Source organism: Cottoperca gobio, chromosome 1, assembly GCF_900634415.1.
Source record: "Cottoperca gobio chromosome 1, fCotGob3.1, whole genome shotgun sequence".
Classification (NCBI taxonomy): Eukaryota; Metazoa; Chordata; class Actinopteri; order Perciformes; family Bovichtidae; genus Cottoperca; species Cottoperca gobio.
The window spans coordinates 5354951-5370814 of NC_041355.1; positions in this window are offsets into that span (position 1 = coordinate 5354951).

Sequence of the window (15864 nt, forward strand, 5' to 3'; positions counted from 1 at the left end):
ATTGAATTGTATGAACTCACTCTGTGTACTGATAAAAGGTAAGTTATCAAAAATGCATTTAAACAAGCAGCCGTAGTCTTTTATGTACCTTTTTGATTCTTCAATCAATAGTATCCAGTCTATATAGCCTTGTCATTTCCTGTCTGTCATAAAATGTATACATGAAAATCTATATTTAAGAATCTTGAGATGAAAGCAATGGATTAAACAATGTGCCAAACACATGTGAGAATCCTTGTGATAAACCTGGAATGGAGTTTGTCTGATAAAATAAAGTTATTAAAGGGAAAGTTCAGTCCTGTGGAGTTTTATGTTGCCATCAAATGTCCAGAACTGGAGTGGATGGGAACTGCAATTTCACAGAAATCATTTTTGAACTCACACGGGCCAAATATCCTTTATTGGACTCTTGCATAGTGTTCAGAAACTCCCCGGGACACTGGAGTGCTTTCCAAAAGCCCAATCTAGAAGCTGCCCACGTCCCACACACATGTCTGCAGTCTTCTAAACGTTGTCTGTGCTGATGTACAGTAGGTACCCCATGTCATACATTGGAATAGAATTAAAAAAAAAAGCAGGCCACTGTCCAACACTCAGACTCTTGGATTCAGTAAAATATGATAATAACCTCAGGATCTGCACAGTAGGGATTCTCTTATGTCAAAGACCAAAGCGTGGCTTCCTGCTTCTTTGACTCGCACTATAAGTTTCTGGCATCAGAGTTTTCTGTGGAGAACCAAACTTTTCATGAGCGGTTTTTCTAGTGTTGTGGATGGAGTTAAAATGGATGGGAAGGTGATGCTGTAATCTGAAAATCCAAATATATATATAAAAGAAAATATTAACATTAACATTGTTCTTGACTTTTGAAATTACTTGAATGCTGTCTGCTTCAGTCAGTGGGCACTCAGTCTGCAGACCTCCCCCAAGGCCCAATGCCATCTCTTATTAATGTTAATAATTTGTGTATCTGCTCAAAACCGCTTTAATGGGTTCTTCATTGGCCCATGCTTCACCAGTACATTCTCCGTTATCCTGCTGACAAGCAGACTGACCAACAAACCAAATAGAAAACATAAGATCTTTGGCAGAGGTTATAAAGGTTGAAGACAGCAGATTACTTTTGAAGATTTTACTTCAAAAGGTTGTAAAACCATATAAATGGTATTAGAAAACAAATCAAATAATAGTGATTACAAATCAGATAATGGGATTCTATAATCTTAACAAGTGGTCAAATAATTAGTATAACAAACTATATTCACAAAAATTGACATAAGAAAAATCCTAAATCATTGTGTGATAGTTGACTGGTTAAGGCGCCTTTTAAAGTCCTATTCCTATAAAGGCAAAAAATGGAAAAAATAATTAAAAGGATAAACACAAACAAATACCACAAAATGGCGAGCAAATGGTGAAAGAGCATGTTGTGCTGTAATTTCATCATTTACTTTGTCTAGATCTTCATTCAGAGCCAGAGCTCTTATGCTCAGTTCCCTGTGCAAATTGTAGCATAAATTGGAAAGGCAAAGTGTTTTAATTTATTTTTTATTGTTTCTGTTTTGTGCTACAGCAACAAACAAGGATCAGAGCATACAGCACAAAGGTCTGTCAAGCAATGATGCTGTGTGAAGAGTGTGGTCTCATCTTTATACACCTCAGGTGACCCATAGGGGTCAAGAATAGGGTGACGGATAAGTACTGCTGCAACTAGTTAAGACCGGAACTGGCTTTGATCAGTTTGGCCGTTATCTGCCAGACACAGCCCCACTTCCTCTTTAACAATTGACTGTTTCCCCCCACAATGTACACCTTGGTTATCTTGAGGTCATATCTTCACACAGTACCATTTCCCTAATGAGTACCAGGCCATGGCAATAGATAACATGTCAGTGAAGTAATGCAGTTTTCCATTACAGAGCAGCCACATTTCTTTGTGTGTGTGTGTGTGTGTGTGTGTGTGTGTGTGTGTGTGTGTGTGTGTGTGTGTGTGTGTGTGTGTGTGTGTGTGTGTGCACAAATGTGTGAGTGGCTATTTTTGCGTGTGTGTTTCAGTGTCCTATTTATGTGCGGCCTGAAGAATGTGCTTCCCTGCAAGTTAAGTATGTCACTGCTATGGCAATACAGTATTTCCAGAGCATGTGTGGATTTGTTTCACTGTCAGAGATGCAAGTTGCCATTACTAACAAGGTCTTAACATTTCTGTTGACCAGCGATGGGAGTAACTTGACCTTGGTATTTTCCGTGAGGCACTCTTGGATGGTTTCTGATGTGAAACAGGCGATATCATGACCCACAGGTCAGCCGCTATGAGATTGGACTATGTGCTCTATACTGACTCAGTGTTTGTTAAGATGTCCTGCTGGGATTTATATTTTTCAAAGGGACCCAGTCAAATGGAAAGAAAAGATGGAAACAGCAGGGAAAGACATACAGTTGTTACTGATCTATTGGACAGATGGATTGTGTGTGTGTGTTCCATAAAATATTCCTTATGTACACAATCGTTCAAGTATAACGATACTAAAAATCCAATACCAATTCCTCTGCAGCCTCCAGACATCATGATCCCAGTGTTTCTGATAGAGTCTACAAGATCCATATCTTGTGTGCACTAGTTTTTTATCTAATGGGAATATTATTAATTATTTATTTAATAACAGTTTTGGACAGCTACCTTCTAACACTGTTATAAATTAGTCCCCTAGTAACTTTTGGGTCAGCGGTTGTTTTGTCTGCATTCAGCTGTGAGAAGCCACCAAAACACTCATTAATACACACAGCAAAACACTTTTAATGAGTCAGTTTTGCAGTTTTATTTCAGTCTCAGTACGTCCCTGCAACCGGGTTTCCTAAAAAATAAGTTCCCATACAACAAATCTGCATTGTTAATTACGCTTCAAAGGAAAAGGAAACACGTTTTCTCCTGGATTACATTTGTTTTTGACGTATCACAAATACGTTTCTAATCAATCAATACAAAGTAACAAATATACTTATTCAGGCGTGTATTTGTGTTTTTGTTCAGCTCGGCCTCCGACTGAACCCACCAGTTCTGTTATTTCGCTCCGGTCTTTTTTTCATTCCCATGTACACTCATAAAAGATTCACCATTTTAACAAGTTCTTTCAAATTTCATTGGATTCACGATTTTAAAACTCTTAACTATTAACTGAGCTTTCTTCCATTTCAAAGTGGTTTTGTGCATCTGATGTGAGCAAGCGGGATGTTATAGAAGCCTTTTATAGGAAAATAATAAAACTGCAATCTCATTTTATGAGATTATTTTTTTAATTTAGAACATTTACTCCATTCTGTTTTTTTTCATTTATCTATTTTTCTGCGTCTCTCTGAGTCTCTCTCTACTTTTTCCTCAGTAGTTCCAAAATAGTAATTAGTACAGAATCACACTGGTGCCAGAACACAAAACCACAAAAACATTGAATCTGAGGCTTCGGGGGCAGCTGCCTCTTCAACAGCAAGCATATGGCAGACACCCTTTTTGGAATGCAACACACTGATTTGGGGATTGATCCTGCCTCCATTCACCCCCCCCCACCCCCACCACTCCATCCTCCCTCTCTCTCACTCCTCATCAAATTAGCTCATGTTTGCATTCATCCACATCAATATTAGCTTTTTTATATATTCTCATGAGGACCAAATATGTAAAGACCGGTCTCTGCGGTTTGTGTTGCGTGTGTAGAGAACGGGCAGGTACACTGTCTATACATTCATTGATGTCTGCCTCTATGCAATAGTGCTGACATGACACAATTTTGGAGCACACACACAGACTTTGTTTTGTGCGCTCCCCTTGGCCTCTATGATAGGGGAATGTTAATGAGTGGAGGCAGCCTTCGAGCTGAGCTCTGTGCCATATGGACCTGCCACGAGTGTGGCACTAATCCGACTCACCAATTTAAGTCTGAGACACGCATACACACACAGTTTAGTCACACACATACCTGCAGCTGACAAATATGAAAACAATCTGGGCTTCTCATTGATTGCGTTTACATGCACAAAATATCGAATGTTGTTCACATGACTAATGAAAATTAATATTCCACTAATATTCCTGTTTACATTCAGCAGTCTATACTCCGATTAAGCAATATTTGAGCATATCCAAAAACCTGTTGATATCATAGTCTTTCATAATGTTTAAAAGACGGTGTGTTTCTCCTTCCAACCCCAGCCTGGCAAACTGTTCACTAGTTGGTTTAATCGGAAAATGCTACATTGGGAAGAATATGCTGTTTGCATGTATCCTATCGAAATATTGTCATATTAGGAATAACTGTGGTATACTAGTGTGCATGTAAACCTAGTCACTGTGACTTTTGTGAATGTAGTCATAGGCTTGCTAAAGTTTGCTCGTACTGAAACATGTTTAAATATTAGTTTTAGCAAGAGTTTGCAACTGTAACTTGCATACTTTTGAATGTGAATTGTATTTTGTGCCTTTGACGCAATTTTACACTCATGTACATAGTCAACATGGCTTTAAACCTGGCTCAATAAAAGTCAGTATTTTCGTGTGTTTTTTGTTTTGAGAATTTTAAATCAAAGCAAATGGGGCACATTCCTGGCATATAGAGACAATGTCCAGGATAAATAATAGAAATTCTTACAGAACCGTTGAATTTTTATGTCTACACTTATGTTTCTACTCCTCCTCTTCTTTCCTCTCCTTCCAAGCTTCTCTGTCAAAGACTTTAAGGCCTGGCGGGGGGCAAGTTCCCCCTTAGCGAAAGCCAAACTCACACACTCCACTCACTTGTTCACACTGAGTCTTTGTGTGACTTGCTCAGTGTGACGTCCACACAGACCTTAATGTGGTGATTTCCATTGTGATCGAACTCGGTGTAAAGACACTTAAGTATTGATCCCAAATCGTTGTAAATGTTTAAAGTGGATGTTGGCAGAAGACACAATGTACCAGTGTGGCTATTTCTGGTCTGTTTTGCTCTCATGTGCTTGCATGACTTGTATTTGTGTTCATATATTTTGATATTCCTGGCATATTTGTCACACCAGATCTTGTATGTACATGCATAGGAAACTATATATATCCCATGCAAGGAATTTAAATGAATAGTTGGGTATGTTGAATAGCACTAATAATACAGAGTCCACAGGAGATTCATGATGTCTCCTTACGTCTGACAACCCTACAACCTGCCTACAACATGGTATTTATATGAACTTGACGGGACTTCAATTTCATCTTTTGACTAAATTGTCCCTAAAATGAAGTTCATCTTGCATCCTAGCTAAAACTAATGCTGTCTACAGCAAACCTGCCATTTTCTCAGAGCCTTTTTTCTGCATCTTTGCCGGTCGAAAGTTACAGAGGCTGCATTGGCAATTATAAATGACAGTTTTTACAGCATTTTGGGTGCAAATTCAGAAATCTAATTTCTCATGGAGACCCTAAGCAAGAGGTTTTTGTGAATATTATGTAAAAAAAGAATTGGCCAATAAAATATTTATATTTTTAAATATAACCATTATATAGTATGATATTCTTTTATATAATCGGATGTCACGCAGAGCCTTGACATTATATCCAGGGAATAATGTCAGTAATTCAAGTAATACTGACTTATCCTGTGCAAATGCATTACTCGTTTTATGCGTTTTAAGGATTTAATGCAGGGCTGTTGTATTGTGTTTTTTAAATATATTTATAAACCTACCACTTAAAGTCAGATAAGATACAATGTACATAAAAGCAACTCCATAACATAAAACTACAGTACATTCAACCATCACCATCTAACTCAATATATAGTTAAAATATCATCACTATCACCAACCCATGACGGTAAAACCACAACATTTTATTCAGACGACTAATCAGCTGGCCTATGAGCCTTTAAGAATTTGATGGTTTGGTAGATAAAGAGATTTCTTACCCTGTTACACGTGGCCTTTAGTGGTCTGAATCTCTGTCCGGAGGGGAGAAGCTCTTGATACAGACAATGGAGAGGGCTCTTCAAAAATAATTTGAGCCTTTTGAAATGGCTCTCTTGCAAAAATGAGACAGAACAGGCAGTTTAACACCTTTGATCTTACCGTCCACTCTTACTGAGCAATAGAAAAGAGCTTTTAATCTTTTCATTGTAATCATGAATTGGTTCTCTGAAGCTTTTCAGAAACATACGGCCAGTTTGGTTAGAAATAAACACTTGAGTTAGTAGTAAAAGTATTGCCTGCAAGTAGTTGCACACTTTAAATGATCCAAGCGCGTTCCTCAGTTTCCACAGGATCTGACTGAGGAATCCACAATTTAGTAAAAAAAAAGAAAAGAAAAAAGAGTGAAATAGATACCAATGCTAATGCAATCAGCATAAGTAAAGTTTAAAGCTGATCATTAGGGACTGCTGATGCTGCTGCTAGTGGAAAACCGCTGAGCTCTAATCATGCATTCATCCTGATGTAACAGGTTACACAGAGCTGGGGAATACACTGCAACATTTCTGCAAGTCAAATTTCTGAAAACTGCAAAAATATGCAAAACTGTGAGAGAGGATTTGGCCCTTTGAGATTCCATAATTAATTCTAATTTTCTCATTTCTGTTTCATGTTGTCAAGATATTTTGTCACTTAATTAAACAGCAAGATTGTGTTTATCTTCCTCCCAAACTTTTAAATATAAAAGGGTCACTTGCTGCTGCACAGGATCTATTTAGGTTAGAACATTTCTGAATCCTCAAAAATGGAAAACATTTGACAAAATCTGACCCTTACAAATTGTACTATTGAGTGTGAGAATATTTACTCTCAAGACGATGAACTACTTTAATTTGGGAAATACATGGCTTTCACGCCGACTATGGTATCATATTGTTTATTTGTAATCTGATGAGTTGTCTTTTAATCAGTTTGTTACTCTGTTCATCCACAATAGTTTTACAATGTACACAGTTTAAGGTTATTACATCAGAGATGCACTGATTTTGAATTGAGTTTTCTTGGCCAATTCTTTGTAAGTCTGACCTGACGTATGATTTTCTGTCTTTTCTTTTCTTAACAACTATAATTGATAACATACTATGACTATTTCAAAAAATACTTGCATTTCTCCAAAACTGCAACAAGTTGCTGGACCTTCTTGTTGGCAGAATCTTGTTTTTAAGGTTGTTCCTCCACATCTTCTTATTTTGGACTTGCAGGTGTTGAAAAACATCCACACCAACGTGCATGTTGTCTGTGCAGCTGTGATGTTACGGGCCGCTGGGTGCAATCATGCGACACAAATGACCGGCAAACGGATATATGACACTGATCTCTTTGACCAGTGGTCAGTCGATCGATGCCTCTCTAGAGCTTACATACAGGGGCCACTTTATTAGGTACACCTTTTTAAATATTGGGTTGAACCCTCCAGAACAACCTGAATTCTTTGTAGCATGGCCTCAACAAGGTGCTGGAAACATTTCTTAGAGTTTGTGTTCCATGTTGACACGATAGCATCAGGCACGCAACGTTTGTCGCCTGCACATTCATGCTGCAAGTCTCCCGTTCCACCACTTTCCCAAGCTGCTGTACTGTATCGAGATCTGGTGATTGTTGAGACTGTAGACTGTCATGTTGGTGGTTATTATACCAGGAAGGAGGTTAGAAACTGTTGAATACATTTATTTATTATCGTCTTCCCTGCATTAAATGATTTGCAGGCCTCTCATCCTCACACTGACTCTAAACCGTGACACGTGCCTTGCTTTTGTTACATCTGCTGCTGCTTCTCTCTCACTGCAGCCTCTACCTGTTTTGATTTTCCTCTACACACACCCTGAAGGTTTTTTTTCTTTTTCTAAAATGATTCCCACAAGTGGATTGTTTTCAATCCTCCCTGCATGTTAGGTATAGTGTGCTGTGTATTCTGTGTTGTTATGCAGTACTGTCTGCCGCAGCAGGGAGTGTCCCCAGGAGTACAACCATACTGCAGTCAGACTGTATTCCCATCTCTCTTTGCTATGTGACATGTGCTTCTGACAGAGCTGCCATAGGCAAGGCTGAAATAATGTATGAACAATATTAATATTGTATGTCACAGAGAAGGCGCTTTGTTCTGTTTCTGGCTTTAGTTTCCAATTGATTTTTAAATATAGTTTTCATGTCAGATTCAGTTTTTTGGGCTCTGATTATAACTGATATTTTTACAATAGATATCTATCAAAAGAAGATATGAAAGACGACGTGAAAGGGGTCACTCATAGTGATGTACCTACAGAGAATTATCCCTCGAATCTGCAGCTCATGCTTGTAGCGAGATCTCAGCTCATTGTTTAGCTGTCCGGTCTGAAAAAGCGACTGTGCACTACCTGCTCACCAAACAGCAGACATGCAGTTAGAGACTAACTGGTAAACACAGTGGAGCAGCTGAAGATATCTCCCTCAGGAGTTGGTAGACACCAAAAACAGAGCTAAAAGAGAGTGAATATTGGACTTAAGTTTCACCAGGTGAACAGAAACAAGACTCTACATGAAAGCTAATGTTGCTCCATAGCTGCTGAATGTTTAAATAAGCAACTGTTTGCTAACAAGTTCACAATTTCAACCTAAAAGCTGATGATATTTCAATTTGTTCACAACTTGTCTTCTTCTGCCCCAATGTGTTATTGCAGGTTGATTGATTTAAATATGTATCTCATGTTCGGAACTTGTGATGGACATTTTTCACTGTTTTCAAACACCCAACATTATTTTTTGAAATTGCTTATTTGCTGTCCAACAGTCCAAAAGCTTAATATATTTAGTTAAATATCATAAAAGATATTGAAAATTGAATGTAATTGCATTTTGCAGTTCTCAAACCAGAAGCTTTTATCAATTTTAAGCATAGAAATCACCAATTATTATTATAATTATTGCAGAAATACATCAACTAATTGACTAATAATGTTAGCTCTTCAGTCAATACAGTATAAAGCCACTCTCTGTCTATGAAAGCGGGTGTTTATTAATGCAATATAATTATTTATTTTGTTGTTTCTTGACAGCTATTGTATATGTGAAGGACAGGAGAGAGATAGTCTACAGACGCAGTAGTTTAATTCAAAATTTGATAAGGAAAAATGAGAGAAGTAGAAAATTGAAATGAGAGATAAAGAGAATCAAGGGAGAGAGCAGATTTGAAGTGAAGTCAGCTTGACTGGCACACAATGTAAGAAACAAAGAGGATGAAAGAGAGAGACAGGAGTGAGATGCTGTTCTCTCTGGCTGTCACACAGCCTGGCAGTGTTGATCGGTCACAGGCAGAGGCTGTGCTCCCATAATTCAGTCTGATTTAGGGCTGTGATAGAGCGCTCAGGGATAATAAGCAGTATAATTTGCAGAAAGGTGTGACCAGACTGGATAAGTAGGATAATGGTGTTTGCAACACGTCTTGTCCTCTCCTCAGTCTCTTTCTCAATTCAAAGTCAGTTCAGTTAAGTTGCTTTCGGGTCTGTCCAGTTCATTTAACTTTTTAATGAACATTTAATATCCGTTCAGTTGAGTTCAAATACATTTTAGTTCAGTTGAGTTGCAATTGTTTGCATGTCTGAGCATGTCTATTGAGCTTACTACTGCAGTAGTAATCAAGCTTTACTTTCAAGACCAAAGACCTTTTTTTGTTGAAGAAAGCTTTGCTTACGACCGGCACATCCACTGTGACACTGGGACGAGGGTAGAGTAAAGTAAGACCCTCTATCCTGCTCTTTTCTTTAATTTGGAGAAGTTTACGCTGCAGCAACCAAAGCAGTAAAAACTTGTTACCCATGATAGCGTTAAGCACCCAATATGTTATTTTCTGCAACTAGGGGTCTGTCAATGAAAACAATAACAAAAGACGGAGTTTGGTGGCGTCCATTGCCGTCCCTGCAGTCAGCTTCTCCCGGTTAGGATTCCTACTTTGTTCATCGTTTTACTGGGAGCTAAATCATCCACAGAGGTCTCCTCCTCTCTCCGAAAACAAGCGGAACAGGTGATTAAAAGAGGTGAACACTCAATAAATACACTCAATAAAACAGTTTGATGTTAAAGAATCAGTGTCTCCGACTCTGATCGGCAGACAATTGGCGTCCCGGAGGGGGATACAAGCTGAGTTGCCACTAATGTTTGCTCATCTTGTTTCTCTGAATTACGGATTTCCCAAAGATTGTAGGTACACAACTCAATAAAGTATATAACATAGGTCTAGTCGTTTTTAGACATTTTAATGTGAAAATGTCACATATTATAGGCCGAACTTTAAGTTTGTCAAAACACATTAGTTTGTCCTCATCATAAAAGCCTTTTCTCTTGTAATGTTAAAAGTAAAACAATGTTCAAAAACACAAAGTTTGCACCATTTTTAGACCGTATGAAAAGCTTGAAATGGTTTGCCTTTGTTTTAGTTTTTGTAGTTTAGTTTTTTGCAAAAAAGTAACTTAACTACCTGAAAAACTACAGCAAGCTACTGCAAAATGTAGTTACAGTACTAGTTTAATTACATGTAGTAAACTACACCCACACACTGGCTATAGATGATAAAATCTGCAGTTGTCATTTCAACTGGCGAAACTCGACAGGCGCTGGCTAGAAATAAGGAGCCTGCTTTTGTCTACTTCTGTCTGAAATCAGACCCATTGTTTAAAAAATGAGTGTTAAATCTGCCACTCATTAAACACTGCATGTCATGTGAGAATAAACAAATGGGACGGGGCTTAGAAAGCGTTAATTACTCTAACAGGTGAAATCAGACTATTCCGCAGCCTGATAGGTTAAGTTGATAGTAGAGGAAATCATGTACTGTTCCTCAACTAGAAGAAAATTGTTTCATATTTTCCATTCCAGCCGTAACCCAGTCTGACATCAGATTTTCTCCACAGGACTCCAGCTTTGTGTGGATTTCTGTATTTGCAGTGCAAACCTAATGAAAATCCTCAGTGTGCATTGACAGTTACATGACATCTTCTGATACCAGCCCACTAAGTGCACTCATTTAATTATTTTGTTTTTGAGCAAAAGAAGACTCGCTGTGCTTCCTGAGACACATTTTTGAGTAGTTTCTCTCTACATTTTGTACCTCCACATCTTCCACCCTCTGAATCATTCAGACATCCTAAAGTAATTTGTTGACTCATTTTTTAAAATCTCCCCTCTCATGTGATAAACTTCCTTTGGCATGGCCCGACTCACTATCAGCACTTGGCACAGTAATTGCGACTCGTTCAAGGATGGGACACAGCAATAAACTTGTCAGCACATATTACAATGTCGGACAGATGAGCAGGAAAGTGTATTCTGCGTTCCTGCCCTCTCATCTTAATGGCAGCCATCTCCTGCATGGCATGTCCCCAGACAGACAACTAATTTCATCTTGCCATTAATTCTGAACAGCAAGGGTGACATTGTGTCCATCATGGCGGCTTTATGTAAAACAGGATCCTTTGTGTCGTGCCACGTCCATCCGGCTTGCCCCTGATAAAGTAATGTGGTAATGATTATTTGATGTTGTAGTCTTGTTAAAGGTGAAACTAAAGTTATGCAATATTTGTTAAGTCATTTCCATAAAAGGATGCATGATAGGGCTGCACTATAGACAGTGTGTCCCCTAGGTTTACTGCTTTGGGGGGGGTGCGTGGTTTCTATTTAGTTCTCTCCTCTCCTCCGCTCTGTAAGTGGCTGTGTCTCAATTCATGGGGTGAAAGGGGGGTGCCTCTCAGGTTGATAGCCGCGAGCTGTCTGCTCTGCTGCATGACCCAGAGCCGCCTCAACTCCATCAATGATGGCCATTTTTTGATCAGCCGGGAATTAGACGATGGCATCACTGCCAGAGCCTCCCACTTTGAGCTTCACAACCGCTCTTCAGAAACCTACGGGTGACGTTGTGGATACTATGTCCATATTAAATACAGACTATGATTCACATCTGTATTTCATCTAGCCCCGTCCTCTCACGAGTACTGCTTAACTTTCCAATGAGGCTCACGGCCTCCTGTTTTATAGATGGCTCCCTCTGCCTTCAGTTAACACAGAATCAGCACCTGGCCTCTGAAAATTCATTAGGGAGGACCTCAATCATACAGCTAAGCGGTACCAAAAAAGGACAGGCAGAGAGGGACGAATCAATTTGGAGGCATGCAAGCGCAGGTGGAATTATTAGCCTGTGTGAACGGAAGGCCGGCCTGCTATCGGTATATTCTGTCACGGGCTGAACAAGGTGGTGGGAGCTGATTGAGCATTTTGGGGGGTCGGCGAGCATTTGTATTGTGGAGGTGGGGAACAACTACACATCGACATGGGGCGGTGCACACATTATCTCTGTCCTGTAATGAAGAGTTGAAATTTTGCTCACGCTGAAGGGTGATGGTCAGCTCACATGCACAACACCATCGCTGTTAGACAGAGGTCTGTTCATTATTTACATTTTATTGAGCATACATGGAGGTCTAAAGAAGGATTCTTAGCAAGTGGAATAAAAACAGAAATTAACTGCACATATTTTACAAAATTATGAAATAGGTAATAATGGAAGTATATTAGGTTGACAAGAAGTTTGGTGGGATTCACAGCGTTATCATCCCTCCAGCCTCCCCAGAGAAATGTTTTTTTTCTTTTTATAAAACATTGTTTTAACTGAAAGTTTATCCTGTCAGTGTTTAAAACATTTGAAAAGACTGTGACTCTAAGAATGCAAATGTCGGTTGGTCGATAGATTATTTCACGACTTTGGTCCAGTGTGAAATATATTGACAACTACTGCCATGAAATTTGACACAGATATTTAAAGCTCGAAGAGGAATCCTAATATCTTTTTAATCTAACGCCATCAGAAGATTAAAGTTTCAATTCAACATTGATGTTTTAACATTTCTGTCTCATCACCTTCTTTTCCACATGACATGAACATGGCATTGTCCCATATAGCCTCTCAGTCAGAATGAGCTTATTTGATCTTATTGGCTAGATTGTAGCAGTGTGACTGTGGACATTGTAATGTTGTGAAATGATTATTGGTTCGGTCCACCTCTTTGATCCACACTGAAATATCTATTATTCTATATAAAAACTATTGTTTTTTAGTAAATCTTGAACAGACTTTCAGGGTCCTCAGAGGATGTATCCTACTGACTTTGCTGATCCCTTGAGTTTTGATCTAGCGCCACCATGAGCAAAATGTCTCGCCAACTATTGAATAGATAATCTAGATCTTGTGAAATTAAGCTTTGTACACACGTGGCTGCTTCGATAGCCGAATGATTACATTTTATAACCCATACGTGCAACGTCCCCGGTTGCACGTCATAGGCTCTCTCTCCTCTCGTTTCCTATCTGCCTCCGAACTATCAACTTTCCCATCAGCTTCAGCTGTACTTTGTGTTTAGTGCTAATTAGAAAAGAATAAGCGACTAAAACGCTAAGCTAAAATGTTGAACATGGTAAACATTACAGCTGCTAAAGATCATTATGATAAATTATCTGAGCATGTCAGCAACCACCTCAAAAAGCTACTTGTGTCGCATTTAAATATAGTTTTATTAACAAAATCTTTTAAAGTTGTTTTGGCTCAGGATGTATCTTCAATAACATTTTCACAAATACCAAAGCAGAGCTTTAAAGAAAAAATGTCTTCTTGGCTTAAAGCTGCTTTTAAGCTGCCTGATGTGAGGATGCCTCAAGCCAACAATGTAAACCTGCTATATCACAGCCTCTGTGTTGGCAAACATTTCACATCAGGTCAGACTGATTTGCAAATATGTGATTTATTGTGTTTTTGAGTGCAACAAGAACAGAACTTTGTAGCTTTTCCCTCTTACAGAATCAGGAAGGTAATCGGTTTCTGCTGCTGTTTTTAAGCTGCATTTATCTTATATATTTTGTACTGTAGATAAAATACTATAGATAATACTGCTTATCTATAACATGTTATATTTTTAAAACTGTTCATCATATCAATACGCAATTACATGGAGATTCAATCAGGTATAGTGAGATGATACAACGCCTCTGGTCACCAATTGGTCGGTCATTGTTTGGTTGTGATGCCAGATGCGTGCGTGTGTGTGTGTGTGTGTGTGTGTGTGTGTGTGTGTGTGTGTGTGTGTGTGTGTGTGTGTGTGTGTGTGTGTGTGTGTGTAGCTGCATGGCATGATGGATCTCATAATGTAATGTGACAAATAGTGATTGGGTTGCAAGAACAATCATGTATTTTCTATTAGCAGAACATTGGATCTCAGGATCCATAATTTTTTGCTTCTTTGGTAACACTCAAAATATATGCAACATCCACGGTAAGATACATTTTTCTTTAAACATCAAGCCTGAATACATTAACGATCATTAACTATGTAAATTAATTTATACTGATACCACTGATATTAAAGCTGTTGTACATGTATGCATGGTAGAACGTAAACGGATGCACCTGGTCTACTAAAAAATATGTTTACATACAACCATACTGCATTGTCAATTACTTTTTTGGGAAACATATTATTATTATTATTATTATTATTATTATTATTATTATTATTATTATTATTATTATTATTATTATTATTATTATTATTACTATATAACGAATACATTTCTAATCAAAGTCTATAGAAGTCTGCGTAAGAGGAGTTTGGGGTGGTTGGGTGGATCAAACAAACACAGACGTTTCACCCAGAAAAAGGGCGTTCCAGTCTCGTGTGAAACCAAATATCAACATTATTTGTGTGCATTAACTGTGACCGTAATCGTGGAGAAAATACATTTCCCTCGAAACATATTTAAGAATGCAGTTTAGCATGTAAGGGAAAGTCATTTTGTAGCAGACAGGGTTGGATGCACATCAACAAAAAAATGGACACATTGTGAATCCAAACCCTTGGTCCTGATCTGGTGCTTGAAATTGAAATATATGACTCCACGTATTCTGTATATGCATTGATTTATGTATTACGGCTGCACCAAGACCTTGATCTCCTCAGTGTCATCTCGCATTACTCTCAGCGAGTGGAGATGGCGGTGTTGACTTCCCGTCCCGCCAACCCATCAGGAGAGGGAGCGGCCGTGGAAATGTCACTCCCAACGAGATCTTAATTAGCACACTCAATCATAATGAGATTGAGGCAGACAACACATAGATCAATGAAGAAACATTTCACAATTCAAATGAAGCACATACTAAGTCATTTAAAAGGTATCTTGTCATTCAAATTATATGTCAAGTCTTGCTATAACAATTTGTAAAGAGAAATCACAGGGCAGTTTAAAAGCATGCCTGTGTGTATTATCAATGTGTCTGCTTAAATCAGAGTTTCCAACCCCCTTTCCACATTTCTTCACATCTACTGTATCTCCTCGTACCATCTCATTAAAAAAACAAAACATTCTGTTCGCCTCTAAGGTTGAAGAGAGGGGAGATGCATCATTCGAAGGCCGTTGGGTCTCATACACTCCCCACTTACTAAGCAAAGAGTCATGGACTGACTGGGGTTTTTGGAGTATAAGATGTCTTTTATACCGGCATTATAAAAAAATGTTCTTCCATACAACCATCTCATGCTGCCTCCTATTTTTTTTTGTTATCCTGCCTCTTAGGAATGCAACAAGGCAGGGAAGATGGATGTCCAGGATGGTTGCAGGGGTGATTCGTTTCCCTTTTTCAGATCAAATGGATGGCTGCGGTGTCGCCCATAGTCATTTAGCATCAGGCAGCCTATTGTGCCAGTTATCTCTTGCAATCAATCACACGTACAGTATGGATTCTGAATTATAATGTAACGCAATTCTCATGAAGCATTGACCATTAGTTGTAGAAACAAACTCAGAAGATCTATTTATTTTTGCTGTAGTGATAATGTGAGACATGCACATAAAGTTCCATGTGCTTAATGC